The 21,085-nt window shown below is 40.6% G+C and overlaps 1 protein-coding gene across 1 annotated transcript in view; it reads left to right on the forward strand.

The window, feature by feature from the left end:
• LOC147021620 (zona pellucida-binding protein 2-like) overlaps positions 1–21,085 on the forward strand; it is an 83,742-nt gene that overhangs the window by 52,362 nt on the left and 10,295 nt on the right. The window lies entirely within an intron of this gene.

Here is a 21,085-nt window from a genome sequence, read left to right on the forward strand (position 1 = left end):
TATGTATGTATATGCATATATATACATATATATATATATAAATATGTATGTATATGCATATATATACATATATATATATGTATGTATATGCATATATATACATATATATATATGCATATATATACATATATATGTGTGTGTATATATACATGTACAATTATATACTAGTGCGGGCGCGTACGTGCGTGACCATAAAAAAGAAGAAGAAGAATTGTGATGTCATAGCACCGTGTCCTGTCATTGGTTTGGTAAATAAATGGCCGTAACTTGGAAACCACTTGTCCGATTAATATAAAACCTTAAAAAGGCACATCCACGGGGCCCCAGCAATATACCTGGCAAGTTTCAATTAGATCGGACCAGTGGTTGTCGAGAAACAGTGGTCACAGACCGACAGACAGACACACAGAGATTGCTGGAATTATAGATACTAGTGTAGGCCCGTACGTGCGTGGCCGTACGTGGAAAAAAATAATAAAAAAACTTTCAAACCGCGTGCCAGAAACAACAACCACACTGCCCGTACGTGCGTGTCCGTACGTGCAAAAAAAAAAACTTTCAAACCGCGTGCCAGAAACAAAAACACACAGTCCGTTCCTTTGCTCTCGTGTGCCCGTACGTGCAAAAAATAAAATAAAAAATAAATCTTATTCTTTAATCTTAACATCCTCAGCTCGTTTTGTAATTCCCTCTCTCTGTTTTGGTGTTTCTGTAACTCAGAAGCTTTTTTTTGTAATTCTTTTCTCATCTCCACACCTCTTTCGCATGCTTCCTTCCTCATGTCGTCCATTCTCTTACCGTATTCCTCTAGTTGTTTCTGATATTTCTCTCCTATTTTTATCTTCTGTTCTATGCTTTCTCTTCTCTGATTGCCTGTTCTTACCTCTTCCTTCAGTTGTTTCATTTTCAAATCGTGTTCCCGTTTTTCCTCTTCCAGCTTTGCTTTCCATTCTTCTTCCAAGTTCTCCCTATCCCGGGAGTTACTAATTTGCTCTTCCTCTATTCTTTCGTTCAGTTCGCTCTTCTCCTGTTCCAACTTATGGGTACTCCACTCTACTTTCCTCATTTCTCCCTGTAGTTCCTCGAACTCTCTTGACTTTTCCAACAATTCTTCCTTCCTTTGCTCCAGATATTTCTCTCCTCTTTTTATCTTTTGTTCCAGGCTTTCTCTTATCTGATTGCCTGATCTTACCTCTTCCTTCAGATGTTTCAATTCCAAATCGTGTACACATTTTTCCTTTTCCAGATTTATTTTCCATTCTTCCTCCAAGCTCTTCCTATCCCGGGAGTTACTAATTTGCTCTTTCTCTATTCTTTTGTTCAGTTCCCTCTTCTCTTGTTCCAACTTATGGGTACTCCACTCTACTTTCCTCATTTCTCCCTGTAGTTCGTTGAACTGTCTTGACTTTTCCAACACTTCATGGGTAAAGTACTCTCCTTTAATCCATTTTCCACGTAGTTCCACGCCTGTGTTGGCTTAGTTCTCCTCCAGCCCCCAAATTCTTTCCTGTGCATCGGCCAATTGTTGTGACTCCCCGTGCACATAATTTTCCTGACCCTCGTCTGCCTGCCGTAGTGCCTCGTCAAATTTAATTTGTAATTCCTCTATATAATTTCCATCACCCCTCCTCTGCTCCAGGGTATCCTCCAATCGTGCATGAAGCTCATCAATGTACGCGTCGTCATCCTGCTTCGCTTGCCATGACCACGTGGTTTGAACCGGTGGGCGGGAGCGTTTTCTTCGTGCCGTGCAGCTCGTTGCGCTATTATTAGCCCACTCCCGCTTCGTGTCACGCCGAGGTGGAGCCGCGCCGCCATTTTGCGACTCCATTTTTCTTTATAATTTCGAAGTTTCACACCCGGTCCGCTCAAAGTAAAATCAAAGAAAATTTTGAATTTTCGAACGACGGTTTTTTTTTTCCTCGCTTCTCGTAACCAATGCTCGAGGTGCGAACGACACCAGATATTGTTGAATCGGTGTCCTGCAAATCTATTGAGGTGGAGGGATTCTCATCCCCCCCAATTCTGACTACCAATTGTTAAGGTTCGGGGGTCAGGGGGTGCTTCGGACGAGTGCGTCACTCACTGTCTGTAACCAGTTTGGGTTTTCGCACCCTACTCTCGACAGCCAAATGTTACATATTCGGCGTCACTCAACCACCGCCGTCTCCGGGGTTATAACACCGGCTGGTTAGGCACAATTCTCGGGTTACGCGTCTCGAACCACGATACCAAAATACACCTGTACCTTGCCAGCTGGGGGAATAGACCCCGGTTACAGACTGGTTTTGTCAGATACCGAGCGATGCCAGTCTGTAACCATTTTCAGTTTTTATATCCAAATCGAGCGGATCGTTCCTCCGCGTGCCACAAATTAATTCAAAGTGGCAACTTCATACGAATCAGCCAGATTTATTGGGGACACATCGGGGAAACAACACAAGCAAAGGATTTACGACAATGTTATAATTAATCTATTACCCATTCTTAACGAGTGAGCTACGGATTACGGGTTTCGAAGGGAACTCTAACGAGATAAACCTTAAACAACATGCAGAAAAGACATGGACAGCATGCAGCCAAAACACAGAGTACTTGGTGATGCTTCATGGACGAGAGGAAAAGTGTCAAAGGCACGAATGTGGCTCGTGACAAGCCGATGTCCACCGATTCGAGCACCCAAGCTCAAACACGCTGCGTGGCAAAATGACGCTCGTCCATGTGTCGCGGCCCTCACGCACGCAGCCTCGGCGCGTTCAGACCCCACGAGGTCGGCTGCACCAGAGCGAAAGATCCACGGTGGTATGCTCCAGCTGGCTTTTCACAAGGTCCAGCATACAAGTCCAGGCCTGTCCTGTTCACCAGCCAAGGCCAAATTGAGGTGTTGGGCTCCGCAGGCGGATCGACAAACGTGTCGAGGACCTCCTCATAAGAGTCGATCGCCGACTCCCACTCATCGTTTCTCATCCAGCCGAATCCTCACTTGACACTCAGTTACTCCCTCGGCAGATGGCAGACTCGGCGCGCTCAGGTTCACCCTTGCCTCTCGGCTGACTGCCGTTTTTCCCTTCAGTTTTTCTTCTCCTTTCCGGCCCTGCTGGCCTCAAAGCCGACTGGCTCCTCTCTTCAGTTTCACTACCTTCTCGAGGCCACTCCCCCTCAGAGCGCTGGGCGAGGACTATTATCCGGAGAGAGGAAGAAAGAAGAAGAACCTCTCGGTCCACCACCACTGTACGAACAATAAACAGCCTCTTACACCTTCCGACACACATGTAGCGTCCGTTTACCGAACAACCTGGCTAAACATGCCTTTAATCGGGGATCTGGGCTAATCCTATATTTAATAACACACTAAGGGCCATTTCCGCAACAATATATATATATATATATATATATATATATATATATATATATATATATATATATATATATATATATATATATATATATATATATATATATATCCTGGTGTTGGCGCAGTGGTTAGGGCAGCGGCTTGGGATCCAAAAGGTCCTGAGTTCAAGCCCTGTTGGGCCACTGAATTAATACACCAGGGGGTTGACTCAGCCTGTCATCCTTCCGAGGTCGGCGAAATGAGTACCAGTATACTGGGCCGGTGTATACCCCGGTTAAAATAGGTGTACCATATCCCTGTGTCGTAAGAGGCGACCAGGGTTGCGTCAGGAAGGGCATCCGGCGTAAAACGTGTGCCAAATCTCTATGCGGATCATACAGATGATCCGCTGTGGCGACCCCTAACGGGAGCAGCCGAAAGAAGAAGAAGAAGATATGTATGTATATATATATATATATATATATATATATATATATATATATATATATATATATATATATATACATGTGTGGGGTCACCACGTGGTGTCGGGGAAACCCTCGTTTTGATCTGATTATGTAAATCGGCTCGCGCTGCGGAGAATGGCGGTTTGTGCGGAGGGAGCATTGTTTGTCGATGATGATGGCGTTTTTGTTGGAGATGATGGCGTTGCGATGTTTGTTGGAGATGATGGCGTTTTTGTAGGAGATGCTGTTGCGATGTTTCTAGGAGATGATGGTGTTGCGATGTTTGTTGGAGATGATGGCGTTCTTGCAGATGTTTCGAAATTAAAGACAGAGAAAGAATAACGGCAACCTCAAAGATTCGCAACCCGCCACACGAACAAATCCCTTTACAAACCGGTGGGGATTCTAACCTGAAACACGTACTTATCAAAATAACTGATCTTCGGGGAACCTGAATGATTTTCTCTGAATTTCCACAACCGCAACAATATATATATATATATATATATATATATATATATATATATATATATATATATATATATATATATATATATATATATATATATATATACACACACACACAGTGGGGAGAACAAGTATTTGATACACTGCCGATTTTGCAGGTTTTCCCACTTACAAAGCACGTAGAGGTCTGTAATTTTTTATCACAGGTACACTTCAACTGTGAAAGACGGAATCTAAAACAAAAATCCTGAAAATCACATTGTATGATTTTAAAATAATTAATTTGCATTTTATTGCATGAAATAAGTATTTGATCACCAACCAACCAGTAAGAATTCCGGCTCTCACAGACCTGTTAGTTTTGTCTTTAAGAAGCCCTTCCATTCTCCACTCATAACCTGTATTAACTGCAGCTGTTTGAACTCGTTATCTGCATAAAGACAGCTGTCCACACTCAATCAATCAGACTCCAACCTCTCCACAATGAGCAAGACCAGAGAGCTGTCTTAGGACATCAGGGACAAAATTGTAGACTTGCACAAGGCTGGGATGGGCTACAGGACAATAGGCAAGCAGCTTGGTGAGAAGGCAACAACTGTTGGCGCAATTATGAGAAAATGGAAGAAGTTCAAGATAAGTCAATCTCCCTCGGTCTGGGGCTCCATGCAAGATCTCACCTCATGGAGCCTCAATGATCATGAGAAAGATGAGGGATCAGCACAGAACTACACGGCAGGACCTGGTCAATGACCTGAAGAGAGCTGGGACCACAGTATCAAAGAAAACCATAAGTAACACACTACACCGTCATGGATTAAAATCCTGCAGCGCACGCAAGGTCCCTCTGCTCAAGCCAGCGCGTGTCCAGGCCCGTCTGAAGTTTGCCAATGACCATCTGGATGATCCAGAGGAGGAATGGAAGAAGGTCATGTGGTCTGATGAGACCAACATAGAGCTTTTTGGTTTAAACTCCACTCGCCGTGTTTGGAGGAAGAAGAAGGATGAGTACAACCCCAAGAACACCATCCCAACCATGAAGCATGGAGGTGCAAACATCATTCTTTGGCGATGCTTTTCTGCAAAGGGGACAGGACGACTACAACGTATTGAGGGGAGGATGGATGGGGCCATGTATCGCGAGATCTTGGCCAACAACCTCCTTCCCTCAACAATAGCATTGAAGATGGGGCGTGGCTGGGTCTTCCAGCATGACAATGACCTGAAACACACAGCCAGGGCAACTCAGGAGTGGCTCCGTAAGAAGCATCTCAAGGTCCTGGAGTGGCCTTGCCAGTCTCCAGACCTGAACCCAATAGAAAATCTTTGGAGGGAGCTGAAAGTCTGTGTTGCCCAGCGACAGCCATGAAACTTGAAGGATCTGGAGAAGATCTGTATGGAGAAGTGGGCCAAAATCCCTGCTGCAGTCTGTGCAAACCTGGTTAAGAACTACAGGAAACCTTCTTCGTCTTCTTCGTCTTCTTCGTCTTCGTCTTCGTCTTCGTCTTCGTCTTCTTCCCATTAGGGGTCGCCACAGCAGATCATCCGTATGATCCGCATAGTGATTTGGCACAGGTTTTTTATTTTGTTTGTTTGTTTTTTTTCCGCTGGATGCCCTTCCTGATGCAACCATGGTCGCCTCTTACGACACAGGGATATGGTACACCTATTTTAACCGTGGCATACACTGGTACTTATTTCGCGGACCTCGGAAGGATGACAGGCTGAGTCAACCTCTTCTTCTTCTTCTTTCGGCTGCTCCCGTTAGGGGTCGCCACAGCGGATCATCCGTATGATCCGCATCGTGATTTGGCACATGTTTTACGCCGGATGCCCTTCCTGACGCAACCCTGGTCGCCTCTTACAACACAGGGATATGGTACACCAATTTTAACCGGGGTATACACCGGCCCAGTATACTGGTACTCATTTCGCTGACCTCGGAAGGATGACAGGCTGAGTCAACCCCCTGGTGTATTAATTCAGTGGCCCAACGGGGCTTGAATTCAGGACCTTTTGGATCCCAAGCCACTACCATAACCACTACGCCAACACCAGGCTAAATATATATGTGTGTGTGTGTGTTTGTATATATATATTATATATATATATATATATATATATAATATATATATTATATATATATATATATATATATATATATATATATATATATATATATATATATATATATATATATATATATATATATATATATATATATATATATATATATATATATATATATATATATATATATATATATATATATATATATATATATATATATATATATATATATATATATATATATATATATATATACACACTAAGTTGGATCGGTTCACTCCGCTCATCTCACCAAACGTTGCTGCAGTGGGACAAACACCCCCACATTAAACACCTCACTGTCATGCTATTAAAAACTCTTCCTCACTGCCACGTTATTAAAAACGTGCCACCACCACGTTATTAAAAACGTACCACTGCCACATTATTAAAAACGCCCCACTGCCACGTTATTACAAATACCTCACCGCCACTTTATGAAAAACGTCCCACCGGCACTTTATTAAAAACGCCCCAGCGCCACTTTATTAAAAACGCCCCACCGCCACGTTATTAAATACCCCTCAACACCTCCTTATTAAAAATTCCTCACTGCCATGTTGTTAAAAAGCCTCACCTCCACGCTGTTAAAAACTCCTCACCGCCACGTTGTTAAAAATCCCTCACCGCCACATTGTTATAAACGCCTCACCGCCACGTTATTAAAAATGCTCCACCTCCACATTATTAAAAAATTCCCCATAACCACGTTATTAAAAACACCCCACCACCACATTATTACATACGCCCCACCCCGCTTTCTTATATTCGTCCCACCTCCACGTTATTAAAACGCGCCACCTCCACGTTATTAAAAACGCCCCAGCCCCACGTTATTAAAAACGCCCCACCGCCACGTTATTAAATACCCCTCACCGCCATGTTGTTAAAAACTCACCGCCACGCTGTTAAAAACTTCTCACCGCCACGTTGTTAAAAACGCTTCACCGCCACATTGTTAAAAATGCTTCACCGCCACATTGTTAAAAACGCCTCACCGCCATGTTATTAAAAACGCCCACCACCACGTTATTAAAACCACCTCACCACCACATTATTACATACACCTCACCGCAACTTTATTATATTCGTCCCACCGCCACGTTATTAAAAACTCACCACACATTATTAAAAAACTCCATCTCCACGTTATTAAAAACCCCTCACCTCCACGTGATTAAAAACGTCTCACCTCCACGTTATTAAAACCCCTCACCTCCACACTGTTAAAAACGCCTCACCTACACGTTGTCAAAAACTCCTCACCCACACGTTGTCAAATACTCCTCACCTACAATTTGTCAAAAAACCCTCACCTCCACACTGTTAAAAACGCCTCACCGCCACGTTGTTAAAAACTCCTCACCTCCGCATTCTTAAAAACTCCTCACCTCCATGTTATTAAAATCCCCTCACCTCCACGTTATTAAAATCACTTCACCTCCACGTTATTAAAAACTCCTCACCTCCACTTTATTTAAAAAAAACCCTCACCTAAACATTATTAAAAACTCCTCACCTCCACGTTGTTAAAAACACCTCACCCCACGTTGTTAAAAATTCCTCACCGCCACGTTGTTAAAAACTCCTCACCTCCGCGTTCTTAAAAACTCCTCACCACCATGTTATTAAAATCCCCTCACCTCCACGTTATTAAAAACTCCTCACCTCCACTTTATTAAAAAGAAACCCTCACCTAAACATTATTAAAAACTCCTCACCTCCACGTTGTTAAAAACCCCTCACCCCACGTTGTTAAAAATGCCTCACCGCCACGTTGTTAAAAACTCCTCACCTCCACGTTATTAAAATCCCCTCACCTCCACGTTATTAAAAACTCCTCACCTCCACTTTATTAAAAAAACACCTCACCTCCACATTATTAAAAAAAACACCTCACCTCCACATTATTAAAAACACCTTACCGCAACATTATTAAAAACACCTTACTCCCACATTATTAAAAACACCTCACCTCCACATTATTAAAAACACCTCACCTCCACATTATTAAAAACACCTCACTGCCACATTATTAAAAACAACTCACTGCCACATTATTAAAAACACCTCACTGCCACATTATTAAAAACACCTCACTGCCACATTATTAAAAACACCTCACCTCCATATTATTAAAAACACCTCACTGCCACATTATTAAAAACACCTCACTGCCACATTATAAAAAAAAACACCTCACCTCCACATTATTAAAAACACCTCACTGCCACATTATTGAAAACACCTCACCTCCACATTATTAAAAACAACTTACCGCCACATTATTAAAAACACCTCACCTCCACATTATTAAAAACACCTCACTGCCACATTATTAAAAACACCTCACTTCCACATTATAAAAAACACCTCACCTCCACATTATTAAAAACACCTCACTGCCACATTATTGAAAACACCTCACCTCCACATTATTAAAAACACCTCACCTCCACATTATTAAAAACACCTTACCTCCACATTATTAAAAACACCTTACCGGCACATTATTAAAAACACCTCACCTCCACATTATTAAAAACACCTCACTGCCACATTATTAAAAACACCTCACTTCCACATTATTAAAACCATCTTACCGCCACATTATTAAAAACACCTCACTCCCACATTATTAAAAACACCTCACCTCCACATTATTAAAAACACCTCACCTCCACATTATTAAAACACCGCACTCCCACATTATTAAAAACACCTCACCTCCACATTATTAAAAACACCTCACCTCCACATTATTAAAAACACCTCACTGCCACATTAATAAAAACACCTCACCTCCACATTATTAAAAACACCTCACTGCCACATTATTAAAAACACCTCACTGCCACATTATTAAAAACACCTCACTTCCACATTCTTAAAACACCTCACCTCCACATTATTAAAAACACCTCACTTCCACATTATTAAAAACACCTCACTGCCACATTATTAAAAACACCTCACTCCCACATTATTAAAAACACCTCACCTCCACATTATTAAAAACACCTTACCGCCATATTATTAAAAACACCTCAGTCCCACATTATTAAAAACACCTCACTCCCACATTATTAAAAACACCTCACTCCCACATTATTAAAAACACCTCACTCCCACATTATTAAAAACACCTCACTCCCACATTATTAAAAACACCTCACTCCCACATTATTAAAAACACCTCACTCACACATTATTAAAAACACCTCACTCCCACATTATTAAAAACACCTCACTCCCACATTATTAAAAACACCTCACTCCCACATTATTAAAAACACCTCACTTCCACATTATTAAAAACACCTCACTCCCACATTATTAAAAACACCTCACTGCCACATTATTAAAAACACATCACTTCCACATTATTAAAAACATTTCACTTCCACATTATTAAAAACACATCACTTCCACATTATTAAAAACACCTCACCTCCACATTACTAAAAACACCTCACTTCCACATTATTAAAAACGTCTTACCTCCACATTATTAAAAACACCTCACTCCCACATTGTTAAAAACACCTCACCTCCACATTATTAAAAACACCTCACTCCCACATTATTAAAAACACCTTACCGCCACATTATTAAAAACACCTCACTGCCACATTATTAAAAACACCTCACCTCCACATTATTAAAAACACCTTACCACCACATTATTAAAAACACCTCACTCCCGCATTATTAAAAACACCTCACTCCCACATTATTAAAAACACCTCACTCCCACATTATTAAAAACACCTCACTCCCACATTATTAAAAACACCTCACTCCCACATTATTAAAAACACCTCACTCCCACATTATTAAAAACACCTCACTCCCACATTATTAAAAACACCTCACTTCCACATTATTAAAAACACCTCACTTCCACATTATTAAAAACACCTCACTTCCACGTTATTAAAAACACCTCACTTCCACATTATTAAAAAACACCTCACCTCCACATTATTAAAAACACCTCACCGCCACATTATTAAAAACACCTCACCTCCACATTATTAAAAACACCTCACCGCAACATTATTAAAAACACCTCACCGCTACATTATTAAAAACACCTCACCTCCACATTAATAAAAACACCTCACCTCCACATTAATAAAAACACCTCACCGCCACATTATTAAAAAAACACCTCACCGCCACATTATTAAAAACACCTCACCACCACATTATTAAAAACACCTCACCGCCACATTATTAAAACACCTCACTGCCACATTATTAAAAACACCTCACTCCCACATTATTAAAAACACCTCACTTCCACATTATTAAAAACACCTCACTCCCACATTATAAAAAAACACCTCACCTCCACATTATTAAAAACACCTCACTGCCACATTATTAAAAACACCTTACCTCCACATTATTAAAAACACCTCACCTCCACATTCTTAAAAACACCTCACTGCCACATTCTTAAAAACACCTCACCTCCATATTATTAAAAACACCTCACCTCCACATTATTAAAAACACCTCACCTCCACATTATTAAAAACACCTCACCTCCACATTATTAAAACACCTCACCTCCACATTATTAAAAGCACCTCACCTCCACATTATTAAAAACACCTCAACTCCACATTATTAAAAACACCTCTCTGCCACATTATTAAAAACACCTCACCGCCACATTATTAAAAACACCTCACCTCCACATTATTAAAAACACCTTCCCGCCACATTATTAAAAACACCTCACTCCCACAATATTAAAAACACCTCACTCCCACATTATTAAAAACACCTCACTCCCACATTATTAAAAACACCTCACTCCCACATTATTAAAAACACCTCACCTCCACATTATTAAAAACACCTCACTGCCACATTATTAAAAACACCTTACCACCACATTATTAAAAACACCTCACCTCCACATTATTAAAAACACGTCACTGCCACATTATTAAAAGCACCTCACCACCACATTATTAAAAACACCTGACTACCACATTATTAAAAACACCTCACCTCCACATTATTAAAAACACCTGACGACCACATTATTAAAAACACATCACTGCCACATTATTAAAAACACGTCACTGCCACATTATTAAAAACACGTCACTGCTACATTATTAAAAACACGTCACTGCCACATTATTTAAAACACCTCACCTCCATATTATTAAAAACACCTCACTCTCCACATTATTAAAAACACCTCACTCCCACATTATTAAAAACACCTCACTCCCACATTATTAAAAACACCTCACCTCCACATTATTAAAACACCTCACCTCCACATTATTAAAAGCACCTCACCTCCACATTATTAAAAACACCTCAACTCCACATTATTAAAAACACCTCTCTGCCACATTATTAAAAACACCTCACTCCCACATTATTAAAAACACCTCACCTCCACATTATTAAAAACACCTCACCTCCACAATATTAAAAACACCTCACTCCCACATTATTAAAAACACCTCACTCCCACATTATTAAAAACACCTCACTCCCACATTATTAAAAACACCTCACCTCCACATTATTAAAAACACCTCACTTCCACATTATCAAAAACACCTTACCGCCACATTATTAAAAACACCTCACTCCCACATTATTAAAAACACCTCACCTCCACATTATTAAAAACACCTTACCGCCACATTATTAAAAACACCTCACTCCCACATTATTAAAAACACCTCACTCCCACATTATTAAAAAACCTCACTCCCACATTATTAAAAACACCTCACTTCCACATTATTAAAAACACCTCACTCCCACATTATTAAAAACACCTCACTCCCACATTATTAAAAACACCTCACTCCCACATTATTAAAAACACCTCACCTCCACATTATTAAAAACACCTCACTCCCACATTATTAAAAACACCTCACCTCCACATTATTAAAAACACCTCACCTCCACGTTATTAAAAACACCTCACTCCCACATTATCAAAAACACCTCACCTCCACATTCTTAAAAACACCTCACTCCCACATTATTAAAAACACCTCACCTCCACATTATTAAAAACACCTTACTGCCACATTATTAAAAACACCTCACTGCCACATTATTAAAAACACCTCACTTCCACATTATTAAAAACACCTCACCTCCACATTATTAAAAACACCTCACCTCCACATTATTAAAAACACCTTACCGCCACATTATTAAAAACACCTCACTCCCACATTATTAAAAACACCTCACTCCCACATTATTAAAAACACCTCACCTCCACATTATTAAAAACACCTCACTCCCACATTATTAAAAACACCTCACTCCCACATTATTAAAAACACCTCACCTCCACGTTATTAAAAACACCTCACTCCCACGTTATTAAAAACACCTCACCTCCACATTATTAAAAACACCTTACCCCCACATTATTAAAAACACCTCACTGCCACCTTATTAAAAACACCTCACTGCCACATTATTAAAAAAACACCTCAACGCCATATTATTAAAAACACCTCACCGCCACATTATTAAAAACATCTCACCACCACATTATTAAAAACACCTCACTGCCACATTATTAAAAACACCTCACTTCCACATTATTAAATACACCTCACTGCCACATTATTAAAAAAACACCTCACTGCCACATTATTAAAAAAACACCTCACCTCCACATTATTAAAAACACCTCGTGTCCACATTATTAAAAACACCTCACCTCCACATTATTAAAAACACCTCACCTGCACATTATGAAAAGCACCTCACCAGCACATTATTAAAAAAACATCTCACCACCACATTATTAAAAACACCTCACCTCCACATTATTAAAAACACCTGACACCACATTATTTAAAACACCTCACCGCCACATTATTAAAAACACCTCACCACCACATTATTAAAAAACACCTCACCACCACATTATTAAAAAACACCTCACCACCACATTATTAAAAACACCTCACCGCCACATTATTAAAAACACCTCACTGCCACATTATTAAAAACACCTCACCACACGTCACAATGGAGACGAGCTTGTTTTAACTGCAGGATAAGAATGCGAATTGCCGTATTGTCATGATTTACACCAATCAGAATTCAAACATTTATCTTGCAAATTAATTTGTTATACTGTATTTGTGATATTACATGTTATAAGTGATTGAAGATTTAAGTTTAAATGTTTTTTTTTCTTAAGTATCCTAAGGACATACAGAAGGACAGTGTTTTTGTAACATGTGCATCCCATAAGTTTAGTACGATTTCACAAAAGTTTGAGGGAGTAGTTCATTGACAACACAGGACAGACACTGCACAGATATATACTGTAGATATATACACTTGTGGGGAATGCTTATACATCGTAAGCAATAACGAACTGTGCTTCTTATTTCGGTACATAATAAATAGAAGCTTCTTGATTAGAGGCAAGCATCACCGACCTCCTGCTGCGAAATGAGCACAAGAAGGCTGCACTTTTTTTCGGAAATTTCATTTACGGATGCTTTCTGATAGTTCTGTGCCCTCCCCCCCACCCCCGGTGTATCGGCTTCGATTTCGACCGGCACTCAAAATTTTGGCCTTCTACGTCACCCGGAAGGTACCGGATATTAATATCAGTCAGTCAGTCAGTGGTTAGAATGAGCTTTATATATTAGGTGTATATAGTAATGTTGAATTATCCATTGTCTACTGATATATTTTTAATTCATGGAAAAATGCACTGCTGTCTTCTAATGTCCTTGTCTTGCATGTGAATTTGGTACAAGCTCGATTATGAGCTCCATTGATGACTGTAAAATCCAAGTGACTGAACTTTTGAATATACCCTCCATGCTCTACATGGGATACAAACCTGGGCTCATAAGCTCTGCACTCACATGGTCCAGAAATTTCCTTTACTTACTTTACCCATGCTCTAAAATCCTCCAAACCTTCTACCTCTTGTCTCCTACCTCGTTCTCTAACTCTCATGCTTTCCATTTTCTCTCCTATCCTTTCTCTTTTCTTTTGGTTTTTAAAATTTATACTTTGTAATTTATAACTCCTTCTCTTATTCAGCCAACACTGAGTGAAGCGAGGTCAAAGCCGTTTATTCCCAGTACGTGAAACACCCTGCAACCCAAGCCTACAAAAAACAGACTTTTTGGAATGCCAGCCGCATTTTCCATCCAATCATCATGTAACTTTGTTTAAAAAGAATTATTCATGGATAGGTGCTGCTTTGTTGAAAGTTTTGTGTCAGTCGCTCAAGTGGTTGCGGAGAAAAGAAATTTAAAAGCGATTAAAGGTGAAAAAGTGAGGGTAGAAGGAAAAAAAAAGTGATGGCCTCGGATGATGTCAAACAACATGGTCAAGGATGGTCAAAGACACCTGTTACTCGTTTAAATTGGGAGGACAGGAACTTCTTTCGTTTTATACTCTTAAAATTCTTCAAATGGCAATAATCCCTGCTCTTCCAGCCTTTTGCCCTTCTCCCTTCCACATCCAGGTTGGCCTTTTTAGTTTTATCTGAGCTGATTGCTCATGATGCTGAGAACCCAGGTTCAAGTCCCTTTAGTTTGTATTTGGTATTGTCTGCCCATGTCCTTGTAATTCATATGATAAAAACTGATTTTTATCCCCTGCCGCGTGGCGGAAGGGGGATATTGTTATCACCCGGGTCGTCCGGCTGTCCGTCCGTCCGTCCGGCTGGCTGGGCATCAACATTTATAGCTGTGAGTGCGATAACTCATAAACTGTTCGCCATATCGATTTGAAATTTGGGTCACACATGTACCACCTGAAAAGGAAGAACCCTATTGATTTTGGGCGTGGCCAGATCCAAGATAGCCGACTGGGGCAGCGTCAACATTTATAGCTGTGAGTGCGATAACTCATAAACTTTTCGCCATATCGATTTGAAATTTGGGTCACACATGTTCCTCCTGAAAAGGAAGAACCCTATTGATTTTGGGCATGGCCAGATCCAAGATAGCCGACTGGGGCGGTGTCAACATTTATAGCTGTGAGTGCGATAACTCACAAACTGTTTGCCATATCGATTTGAAATTTGGGTCACACATGTACCACCTGAAAAGGAAGAACCCTATTGATTTTGGGCGTGGCGGCTCCAAGGTGGCCGACTGGGGCGGCGTCAACATTTATAGCTGTGAGTGCGATAACTCATAAACTGTTCGCCATATCGATTTGAAATTTGGGTCACACATGTACCACCTGAAAAGGGAGAACCCTGTTGATTTTGGGCGTGGCCGGATCCAAGATGGCCGACTTGGGCGGTCGTCCGGCTGGCTGGCTGGACGTCAACATTTATGGCGTCAACATTTATCGCTGTGAGTGCGATAACTCATAAACTGTTTGCCATATCGATTTGAAATTTGGGTCACACATGTACCACCTGAAAAGGAAGAACCCTATTGATTTTGGGCATGGCCAGATCCAAGATGGCCGACTGGGGTGGCCATCTTGAAAATAATGTTTTTTTCGCCATATCGATTTGAAATTTGGGTCACACCTGTCCCACCTGAAAAGGAAGAACCCTATTGATTTTGGGCATGACTGGATCCAAGATGGCCGATTGGGGTGGCCATCTTGAAAAAAATGTTTTTGTAATAAATGGAAAACCGCTTATCTGATTTCAATTATTTTTCAATGGCGATTTCCCCATCTCTGATGGTATATTTGTATTAGCTGTGGCCATTTGTAGACGAGTGTTGTTGGTAATTGACACCCTCATTTCCGAGTCATGTTTTGTTTGGGGCTGGCAGGATAGCCTAGGTGTATGCGCATCCACCTTTGAACAGTGGAGCCTGGGTTTGAATCTCAACCATCCTGGTGGTTAATAAACTGTCACCCTGGTGTTTCCCAGGCAGGGTGGTTCATCTATGTGTGTACAGTCCCTCGGATTGATGTTAAACTGGGCATCTCGTCTGCCTGCTTTGGTTGGTGGACGTTAAAGTTCCCATGGTGTCCTATCGCCGGCACCCTGAGCAAATTCCAAATTCCTGCTCTTAGCTACAAGGGTCCATTGTATCAGTGGCACAACCATGCCCCTAGAAAATGATTCTAACAACAGCCATGTTCCCGTGGTGTCCTATCGCCGGCACCCTGAGCAAATTCCAAATTCTTGCTCTTGCCCCTAGAAAATGATTCGACCCACAGCCATGTGCTGCATACGAAAGAAGAAGAAGATGATGTGTTCACATTACTTAACCGGCTTCCACTGACATCATCCTGGTCCTCCTCAACCAGATATGTCTGAATGTACCATAAAACCTAAACAAGCTTTTAACTCTTGTTGCTGAATTTTTGATAAAGAGTAGATTATAGCAAAGATGCTTGTGCCTTCCAAATGAGCTCCATATTGTTTGGAATGCAAATCCTATAAAAGCTGAACCTTTGCTTTTACAGGTTCAATCATGCATGCTTCTTACCTTTCACCAGCAGCCAAGAGCACACCCATATTTATCATCATTTATCATCGATATCAGTTAGTCACTGATGAATTATTCATGCATTCCCTCATTCAACATTTCATTATTTCACACATTTTTCGAGTTGAGGCTCTCAATACTTTATTGACATCATCAGAAAGAATTCTAGAAAAGGATGCTCAGTGAGGAATGTCCTTATCATGAATATAATGATTAATCTTCCGCCTTATCCAAATGCAGGTCTTGCCATACACAGCTATCTGTTCTCAAAGTTACAGTGCATGTTATTAGGCACCAACAAATGTAAGCAGACAAAGACTGTCTCTCATGTATTATGTTGATTAAGTACCATTTGAAGAATTTTAAGAGTATGCCAATCATGAGTAGAGTGTCCGGATCATGAGAGCAGGGAAAGGTTCTCTGAGATGCTGCACAATTCTGAACACAATATCAGAAAGCAAGTTCAAAATAACCTGCATAATCCAAACATAGCTGATGTTGAGGAAGGGTGGATGATTTGTACAAAAGAGCATAACATTATAATATACTGGACAGTCCACATTCCCTGAGAAGGACCTTTAATGCAGAAAGCCATGAGGCCCATCGAGCCTGGCTATGATTGACAACTAGTAGTTGCTTGTCTGAACTCTACACTTTTATAAATGCAGGTACCATTTTTAAAGTCTTTGGTATCATTCGGCTGGGGTTCCAACCACTACACTCCCACAGACTGAGCAGATGCTGTAAACATTGTGCCACTGTGATTGGTTAAATTGTCTAGTATCGGGCTGTTAAACACGCAATCGCTGAGGGTTGTACCAATGAATGAAGATCTTTTAGTGACATGTTTACTACAGGAGAAATTAGAACGGCATTTGGTAGAGCGCATACCTCCGCCGGGTTGAACAGTTTACATTTTGTATCCCACTGATGGCCGGATCTGGATCCGAACCTGAACCAAAATTGAATCGGTTTGTTCTTGTCACCTAACCAACTCATTCACCTATTTTTGTCATAATCCTTCACAACGATTTGAAATATCATGCCATATTATCGTTTTTGGCCCCGTCTCTCATTGGTGAAGAATTACTTAAAAATTCTCCTTTCCTTCTCCGAATTGGGACATTCACCAAAATTGAATCAATTCATCCTTATCACACACCCAACCCAGTTACTAAGTTTCATCCAAATTCGTTTGCAACTTTTTGAGATATCCTGTTCATGGACAAACATCCCAGGGTGAAAACAACCTCCATCAACCTTCTCTGTTGGAGGAAATAACATTGACATATAGTGAGCTAGGCACAATGCACTGATGCGCACTCTTGCCTGTTTATAGCACCGTTAACGAGCGACAACTGTGCTATTTTCTCTGTTGACAATACAGCCCCCTGTTTGGCTCAGTGTGGGCCTATAGCCGAAAAGCAAGCATGTGATTAAAGGAGATCAAGTAAAAATGACGTGTAGACTTCCCTCTGAGTAATGCAAGCCATCGAGAGATGTTTATGTCATCCGTCGAGGCAGTAATATGATTAATTTATCCAAATTGTTAGGTGTCTTTCACCAATGCAATGTGAGTAAAGTGGTTGATTATGTATTTCTCTCTGCTATTTAGTGCTGCAAATGACTAATAAAAGCCCTTTTCTTTCAATTGCTATGCCGCACCACACGGCATCCTGATCTATAAAGAGGGATCATTTTACCTGCACTGTTAAAGATTGTGCCTCACCATTTTAGATTAGTTATCTTTCACCTCTGACCTTGATAGCAAGCACCAAGGCAAACATGCAGGCAAAGAAAAAAAATTAACTCTGAGTCAGTGGAGAGAAAGGACAGAGAGAAATAAATGGTTTGGCTGAAATCGAAATTTCAACCTTTGGGCGAGCTAAACGCCAAAGGATGGATAGCAGATAGACTTGAGACGACAGCAAGATGTCACCTTGAAGGACTGGAGAAATAGTTGATTGAAGCACACACAGGGAGTTGATGCTACAAGGGGGGGGGGGGAATGGGAAAAGGGGGTGGGAGTCTGATGAGTAGAGGGATCCCTAATGATCCCTTTTGCTTTCCAGATCATGGGAGCAGATATTGCATTATTAATTTAGATGCCGATATGTTTCATTACTAACCTGGATCTCTTTCGTCTTTACACATTCTGTTTAGCCCAAATTAATAACGAATAATATATTAAGCCCAAACTAATAACTGGAAAAAAGCACTGTTGACTGACTGCATTCCCATCCAAGCCCCTGAGTCATGACTTGAACCCAGGTTGAAATCCCATAGGTCATACGATTATCCATTGTCTGCCAATGCCTTTGTAATTCATGTAAAAGCGCACTGTCTACTTGTGTCTTTGTCCTGCATGTGATCATATGCAAGTTCCTCCATGAGCCTTAGATTACTGTTTCAGGAACACTTTCTTGCTCAACACCTTTATCACCGATAGTTACAAACCAAATCACGTGACCAGTCGCCTGGCAATTTCCACGTGAAAATTAACTCAGGCGGGTCTTTGATAAAAGTACAAATGATTACCCTGTGCACGTAAAGCGAAAAGCAGTGATAAGTTCACTTTGTCTGTCTGTGTCTACAAATGTCATTTTATGATCAAGGAACTACTTTATTTCAATTGATTGTTATATGTTTAACATGTCAGAAAACGAACCTGGAGTTTTGCAGAACTTTGGCTCTTGATTCATCCCGATCGCACATGCGCAGAGAGAAGTGAGATGATCTTTTTTACTCTGTCTGTCTGTCTGTCTGTCTGTCTAGAAGTTAAACAAAATTGAAAATCATTCCAAACAGGAAACTTATTGTTTTTTTAAGGACGTTACAAAGAACACAAACAACAGGCATGAAGAACTAATGTTCTGTGTTAAATAAGGTGGTGTAAAAGACACTGCGTCAACGGCGGTAAACTTCATTTTTCTTTTACAACCTTAAAAATCCTTATTTTATTTCAATTGAATGACAGACGAGAACACTGTAGAACACAAATAGCCTTTTTGGCACTTTCAAAACCCTTCCATCTAGCAGTACTTGGACAAAATATTACTGCATTTTACATCATCACAACCATCACAGTCTGCCTCTTGCAGACTTCGCCCATGTCCTTGTTTCTCAATACTGCGCAGGATGAGGTGTTCTATGAATTCCCTGGTTTACTAATGACTTTGTCATATCTTCAAGCTGTAGAAAAATAAATAATGAAATCAGCTTTGATTCTTTTGAATTTATTTATTATTTATGCCCAGTCTGACAAGACAACACCTAATTTATGACTTTTGTTGTTGTTCAGTTAAAGATTATGTGGGTTGTGGTGTCTTTTCTCAGCAGTATTTTAGTGTTCATCCCAAGGATCACTAAAGCATTCAAGAGTCGACCACAAAGTGTTGATCAATTTCGTCTGAAAATCAAAACAGATCAGGCAGGAAGATGACCTCCTCTCTGAAAGTCATTTGTGAGCAATGTGGGTTTTCACTGGCAATATAATGGTGATTATACTGAGACTAGTTCAGTCAACAGATTAAGAATTTAAAGCTTTAATTACTGCTGCCTACAAACCTACAACCCCTGTGAGGCCAGTCCAGTGTTCTCACCATAAACCACAGATCCTTTCAAAATTTAATTATACGGACATTAGTAGACAAGGGACAAATCAACACTGTGATGGGATTTGATTTTAGGATCCCAGCATCACAGACTTAAATGCTCAAATGGGGACCATACACCCCCAACCAATGTTGGGACAAAAAAGCACAAGAATTCTCTCTTTCACATTACTAACAGGTATAGCAATTCGGTTCTCCGAACACAGCAGATTGTCTGATGCAATGTGCAGTGCATGGGGATGCGTTTGCTTCAAAGTGAATGACGATGTGCTGGGGTGATATGAAGGATGCTAATGACGAGTAGAGTGCATAGAATGCACACTGTGCGTTTCCACAGAACTTCAGCAAATACTGAGCTACTTATGCTGGCAGTTATCAATGATGGCTGCTGTTAATTGCCAATCTGGGAATGTCTACCAAAAGCCAGTTGCAAATGCCATGCTTCGTCGAAGCCTTTGTTCTGCATTCTGCATGCCGTGGAAAACTTGAAGGTTCTTCAACACATTTTTCCCACCTCAGTCTTAATAATAATCATTATCACTCATCTTATAGAAATGTAGATTCGGGATCCTTCACACCTACTCACAATGGTATTCTGTACAGGCACTGAAAAGGGTAACTGCCCGGCTGTACGGCACG

Source organism: Eptatretus burgeri, chromosome 8 (genome assembly GCF_056783735.1).
Source record: "Eptatretus burgeri isolate ZD-2024b chromosome 8, Ebu_testis_v1, whole genome shotgun sequence".
Lineage (NCBI taxonomy): Eukaryota > Metazoa > Chordata > Myxini > Myxiniformes > Myxinidae > Eptatretus > Eptatretus burgeri.